This window comes from Fopius arisanus, unplaced genomic scaffold (genome assembly GCF_000806365.1).
Source record: "Fopius arisanus strain USDA-PBARC FA_bdor unplaced genomic scaffold, ASM80636v1 scaffold00052, whole genome shotgun sequence".
NCBI classification, from domain to species: Eukaryota; Metazoa; Arthropoda; class Insecta; order Hymenoptera; family Braconidae; genus Fopius; species Fopius arisanus.
In genome coordinates this window covers 929,487-937,077 of record NW_011887791.1, presented here as the reverse complement: position 1 = coordinate 937,077, position 7,591 = coordinate 929,487, and positions in this window count along the sequence as shown.

Here is a 7,591-nt window from a genome sequence, read left to right as displayed (position 1 = left end):
AAATGCACATGTGAGTGGTTGGAGGAGGTAGAAGGAGGCGGCGAGGATTGAAATAGGCGAAGACTCGCACAATAAAACAGAGTACCTGGAAGAGAAGTTGCACTGGACAAGCCACTTGACGATGAAAAACAAACCGAGTATTTGGCTATTCGCAAATGATGTTCCACCTTCGTGGCTTGCCTTGAATTAGCCAGTAACGCTCGTTATTATGATAAAGAATGGATAGACAATGTGTCAACTCTCGTAGCATCAGTAATTCATACGCCAGTTGAAAACGGGAGGTACCACTTTATGTACTGCTACCACGGAGAGTTTGTGAAATGCATTTTCAATTTTCTGTTTCAATAAGAGTGCATTCCACTTTTCTTGATCATTTTCTCCGTGAATGCCCACTTTATTCGATGAATTTCGTTTTTTTTTTAACGGATTGACGGGCGTGAAATGCAGATGGCAACAGGTGTATTATGACTAGGAAAATTGTGGTTTCAGATATTCAAACGTCTCTCGCTATTTTATGCAGGTTCCGTCGCTCGGGGTTGTTGATTTTTCATTTCCAAATTTTTGGTTTGCTTGTATTTCTCTCACCTATTTTTTACCCGGATTTTAATTTCAGGGAAAAAAAAACAGGCTTGCTGGTGGCCAGTTGAAATGTACTGCCGCGGCTGCGAAAACGTGCCATAATATGAGAAAAAAATATTTTTGAGAAGAATCGATTGGCAGAAGTATGTATTTTTTCAAAACGTTATTTCTCCGATTAAATCATTTCTAGAGGATTCCGATTTACGTTTCAATAATAATCTGACTACCAGGGATATTAGGAGTACTGAGGATAAATACGTGGGATATGTCTTTCGATAAATTCCACAATTTTTATTTCTTCTCCTATACTTCCGGATTTTTTTAGAATAAAAATAAATTGACGGAATTCTTTCCCTCTAGAGCGATATGATTATAATTAAGAGCCACTAGCTAAAAAAATGATGTTAGAAAAATTTCCGTACGTTTCTGAACTAAATAAATCCTTGAAAAGAATAATTTTTTTTTCTCAGTCTACAATAAGTCGTAATTTGACGAATTTCTGGAAAGGAATGCCCTAAATGGAAACTAATTCTTGATGGAATTTATGAGGATTTCAGAAGGGTATCATCCATGACATTAAGTACTCTCACGTTAGTTAGTCGGTTATTTGATTAATCTAATGCGCAAAATGGGAGAAGTCGTTTCGAACGGGTGGAGTTATCGGTTTTCGTTGATTCTAGCATATTTGAGAATGTCGGATATGGTAATGGGATGAATAATGGATACCTACTCCGGTCTTTCTTTGATAATTGCACAGAGAATGAAAATTCACATTCATTCAAATTAACATTATAATAGATCAAATTATTATTACGACTTCAACCATTTAACAAATAAAAACGTATCCATCATGTACCCATTGTTGTGAGGCTCTCAACGAGGCACTCAATTTTTTATTTAAATAAAAGAAAACATTTTTTTTATTATATAATTATCATATAAATCTAATTCGCAGTAATAGTTAATTATGTTAGAATTTAAAAATCGTTAAAATTTCTACTGTCAACTTTTTCAGGGAATAATAACAATATTATTAATAATAATAATTTCATATGTGAAATTCGTGAACAACGAAGCAGACGATGCATGCACTGTATTGTACAAAAATTGAATTCACGCAGTCGTTTCATCATCAATGCCCATCAGATTATAAATTACGAATATCTATTAATATCTATTCATGAATATCTATTCATGAGTTTCCAACAATTTTGATTGGCATCACTTGCCTATCGATGAAAATTATATAGGTGACACATGTCACATCAGTAGTATGAACCCACAATTGAGTCGACATTTGCCTGCCATTCCCACTAACCCATGTCGGATGTTGTTTTTATTTTATTTAAGACAACTAGAGAAAGGAATTATTTAAAAATATTCTTAAAAATGCGTCATCTTCAATATCTGAATATCTGAGGAACTATCTGGCGCTCTAATTGGAAAGCTTTTAGCAATTGTCCTTCCACTTAGACGCGAAAAATTAACCATTTTGCGTATGAAATACGAGAAAATTCCTTGAGAGACTTTAAATTGAAGAAATTTCTCTTAGAGCTCCACACGAAATGCTTCACTAGCGCATAGTAATTATGTCAGTTTTCTTTGAAGGCAGATCGCGGAAGCATTAATCTTGATTAAAGTGGGGATTGAGGTTTCAATTTTCCATCAATGGATACAAATCTACTGTGCACCAAATATCTCATGTTTCGAATTCAATCGCTTCTATCTCGAGTTGGTAGAGAATTAGAGGTTATCATTGATTCCATTGATGATTGAACTCATTTTAGATGCGACTCAATCAATTTCGCAGACTGGAGCATTCATTAGTGCAATGGTTCAGGTAAAATGAAATCTCATTGGTTGTATTTCTATGAGCGTAAAGACTCGTAAGTTAGGATAATGATCCTTTTATTTTCCAATTAGAGAGCAGATCATTAAAATGTGCGGACACAGTTGTTATCCTCATTGCCTTCAAGGTCTCGATACTGACATCGTCTTAACTTTTATCGTGTTCTTCTACCATGACAAATATCGCAGGATAATTTAAGTTCTGTCGACTTTCTCCTGGTGACAAATCAAACTTTTTCCCTCAGATAAAAATATAAACTTTTACAGTGATATACAGAGACACCAATATATATTCAATCATCGGAGATACAACCCAGAGGGACAAAGACCATTGTAAGTTTTGTCAACTTTCAGATATATTTTCACCTTAGAGACCGATATAGATTATTTATCCGACGGTATAAGAGAAATTTGCCAATCATTGGGTATGGACATTGCAATTTTACAAAAATCTAATAAACGGCACTCGCCATTACTGGGTATTTGTTATGCAAATTTAATAAGCTCTGGTGAAGCCGTGTTATAATTTATCATTTTAATTAATTCATGAAAATGATCAATTATTAATTCATCTGGTGAAAATAAAAATTGTCCGTTTGTAGAATTTTCCGCGTTGTTCAATCGACAAAGAAATGTGATAATCTCATCATTTAATCATTGGAATTTCAGTGGAACGTGACTTTTTGCTTCGGAACGAAAACACTGGGGCTAACGATTTTCGGTATTTTATCATTTCACCGGAACGTAAAATGTTATAAAACGTGAAAGTATGACGTTTTTATAAAAAAAAATATATATATATAAATTATATCAAATTAATAAAAAATATATAGTATTGTCATTTTTGCCAATAAATGGACTATTAGCGAATGATACATTTAATTTGCATCTACCCCCATAACTATGCAATTCGTGAATAGTTAACGAAACTCGTTTGATATAAATAAATCGCTCCGTCAGTGTATGCAGTCCTTGGAACTAAATCCATAGCTCGTAAAAATGACTCCTACTTAGAGAGGGTATTCCAAGCAATTCAATCCCAATCACTTGGAAGTTGAAACTTTTCCTAAACTCAGTACAATCTCGTAATTATAGCGACTCAAGTTGAATGTGGCATCGATTAAGTTACTGGATGTGCCCATGTATTTGTGGCGTTGAGTGTAAAACTTTAAATCGATTGAAAGGAGTTAACGGATTGGTATAGGTTTCCGAATAACACCCGCCTGAGGCAAAGAGTGGATTCTGAGGATAATTAACCTGGGAACGACGCAGGTTTCAATCGCTATTTAAATTATTAAACAAAATTTCCTCTGCAACTACTCAGGAGAATTCTCAGTACATTTCCCCGAGGTTTTTAAAAGTCATTTACTATTAATTCGTCAGATATATTATATATTAAATAGGAAACGAGCATGAGATAAATTGCGAACCAATTAAAAGCGTTGTGAGGACTCTAGCTCCAGTTGCCCGTTACTCATGAGTTTCAAAATTCATTCTCAGGAGCTGAGCCTTCAGGTCTGGAAAATTATGATATGAGCTCTTCACGAAATCAATGGGAGAGTACTACAATGAATGATGGAATGAGGTGGTCGGATTGGTTGAGTTGCGGTAATGAGTCGAGTGACAAGTTTGGAACGATTGGAAAATTAGTTGGTCATCGTTTCTGTATTTCTATTGTCATCATTCCATATTGCGAAATTGTACGATTTTTCAGCGACGCCATATTGCCCTAGGCTCCCCCAATCGTCTCGTATCGAATTAAAAATTTGACGACATGGACTTTCGATATTATGCCACGTTTTTTCGTTGCCTTAAATTATCATTTTTATCCTAATTGGAGAAATCCACTGATTGCATTAATAAAATTTGAATGGAAATACAAAAATACTAGTAAAACAGTAAACGTATATTTGAAAATATTAATTTTTTTCAGTGTTATAACGAAAGATTCTTTTCCCTTGTGTGCCCCATAACCATTGAATAATTTTCTCGGAAGAGGTAAAAATGTCGTCACCGAAAATTTATACCCAAGATACCGCTTAAACGAAATTTTACCAAGAAACTATCCATCGATATTCTAGTGGATCTCTCGAAAGGGGAACTGGGAATATCTGATTGAATATCGAGTGATGGACGATCGGCTGATACCGACGAACTAGATACCGACGTGTAGCTATTGAGGATTTGTTGGAATAAAATAACTTCATATCACCCAGTAATAAAAACTTTTCTGTCAATTTAAGGACGTCATTGACTTTTTTTAGATGGATTGTGTCTCTGGAATGGCTATTTCTCCCGGCATAACGGAACCGATTTTCGGGGTGTGACTGATTTTATAATAGACCCTGTGAAAAACCTTTTCACTTTAGTAAACGACTGGAATAAGTGGTGCGTATAGGCTAAAATCGATCCAACTGTTGAACGAGGTTGGCAGAGTGCTTCATGTGGAAAATTCATGGAAATATTTCAAAAACTAATCGGCACCTTTCCATAGCAAAAGCTTTATCAAAACGGATTGCGGGACAAAGCGAACGAGCTACAAAAATATTTGATTCTCTCTACTATAAAAAGAATCTGGAATTCGTCGTAATTACCATAAATTATACAGCAATGAAAAAAAAAATGCAATAACCGAAGTGACTCAGTTAAAAACGATAATCGATCATATTTTAAATTTGTGAGTTTTCAAATGAGTGGTGGGCGCGATCGATATTGACCACTCCGTATCAGTATTAGCAAAGAAGTTTATGTTAACACTTGAGTTATGCAATCAGCAGTAAAAAAAAATTTTACGGACCACTTCGCCCGGCGATCAATTTTGCCCCCCTTTCTTTTACCATTTACTCGTTTTTTTTCCATAAATAATCCATCTTACTGATAAAGTAATGAAAACAGAATAATTCAAGTAGTCGATTGATGGGATTAAAAGTTACTAGTTTTATGGTGGAGAATAAAAAAAGATAATCCATTATTAATGGTTTAAAGGGAAACATTGTGAGTCAGGAATTGTTGCTCAGGAATAAAATTTCAATGGATTATGAATTATTTATAAGAAACTTTCATCAAGTATGTTTTCCCCCCTTTCAGCCAAAATGACCGATTCTTTAAATTTTCGCATTTTCCATTATTTCATGACTCCTAAAATGTTATGCAATAATTTTTCCCTCATTTTTTCAACACTTTCAAAAAATCCATAAAACACTGGAAAATTATTGCCCGCTCGTGATACTTCGTGAGTCATAAAATAACGATAAAATGCAAAAATGGTATACCTTGTGGAATCAATCGGATCAACAATTTGCCAGATTAAAAAATCGGTAATTCCGGTTGAAAGGGAGACCACCCTTGAAACTCCATGAACATTTGTGGTTTATTTTGATCTCATTTTGTTGCAGGATTGAATGATGAGCCAGAGAGACCGTGATGCGACTCCATGATTGGATGGCCCTCGCGGCCTTTTGGACGATCTCGGTAAATGGTGAGACTGAAAAAAGTACATCACAATATAAACCACATGGTTCTGCTCCCACTACATATTACGATACAACATTACATAAGAATGCGATTACGGACGTTATGCCATTGGGTTTATTCCCTCTTCCAGAGAGTACGACTGAGAGGGCACTAAAGATATCAACAGCTGAAGATAAAATACCGAGACCGGATCATATAATCCATCATATATTTCCAACTGCAAGTATTAACAAGAAACTTGGATCAAACATTGATGATTGCTTAAGAATATTCCGAAATTCGAAAACTAATAATGTAAAGTTGGCGGGAGTTATCGTTCAAGATGAGAAAAGTTCTAATAAACAAGCTGATTTAGATCACTCAAACTTTGATCGAAATCAGCTGAATGAGATTGACAGAATTGACGGAGAATCATCCACAGTGTTAGAAATCAAAGAGGGAAAATTGAAAAACTTTCAGAGCGATTCATCAGCACCAGTGAGTGAGCTGTCAATATTTTCAAGGAGTGCAAACCGTTTTCCATTACCGAGAAAGAAGGCAAATGCAAATGTATTTCACATTGGTAGTAATAGAAACAATGGTGACGGCAGTTTATCCGCGAAAAGAGAAATTCCAGATAGCACCAGTGAAGTTATAAGTGAGAGCACTACAGGGATGATAAAACAGAGGACTAATGCACAATCTGACACTTTTCAAATGGTAGGTAGAATCTCATCTAGACGAGGCGACGTTTCAAAACGTTTTAACCGGGATAGTATGGTCATTAAAAAGGACGAGATAAATAGTCTGGACGGAACTAAAAGTCCTGAGGCCCCGTGGATAACTGTTCAGACTCGGAATAAACGAGTGTCAATCATACCAGGTGATATGGAGAAACTCTCTCCAGAAAGTTGGAAACTTGAGAACTATGGGAATGTTGAAACACCTCCGCAACCAGTACAGCTGACAATTTCATCACACGACGAATATGATGTACGTCGTTTGCAATCAAGCGACGATACTTCCCACGAATATTCCCAACAAAGGTCGGTTAACGAGGTGCAAATGCCTTTCCCATTATCCACTACCACTGTGCGAGATATTAATTACGCCAGTAATTCTAGACCGTCAAACTTTCCACATAAAATCACATCTGAGACAGTCAAAGAATTTCACAACCAAACACCCCCGAAAACAGCCATTAAAAACAAAGGCCAATCACAATCTCGAAACTTGAACACAAGTATTATTGCCAGAGCACTCCATCATCCCATTCACCAACTCCTATCCGAATCCAATACGTCACAAAATCATGAAATCCTTCTAATAGCAGAAGTTGCCACCACAGAGGTACATGCATCTACCCAGTTGGTCCCACAAGACATGAAGAATGCATCGAACACGAGAATACCGGCAACTTTACCCCCCAAGTGGGAACAATCTACTAGTGCAAGAGATATCCCCCAGTCTCAACTAACTCTTGACAGTGATGCCACGGTTCCATCTGTGGTTGTGTCTGCAATCGATAAACCCAAGAATCTTCCAACTTACGTCGTCAAATCATGGCCAGATTCACTTGTAACAGCTGTCCCTCCGAAACTCCGGGATTATGACTTAAAGGATTACAATCGATATGCGGTAAAGACAGCGAGAGTTAACTCTGTGGATGATTTATCGAGCGACGACAGTCTGATAAACGATGCGCAAGTTT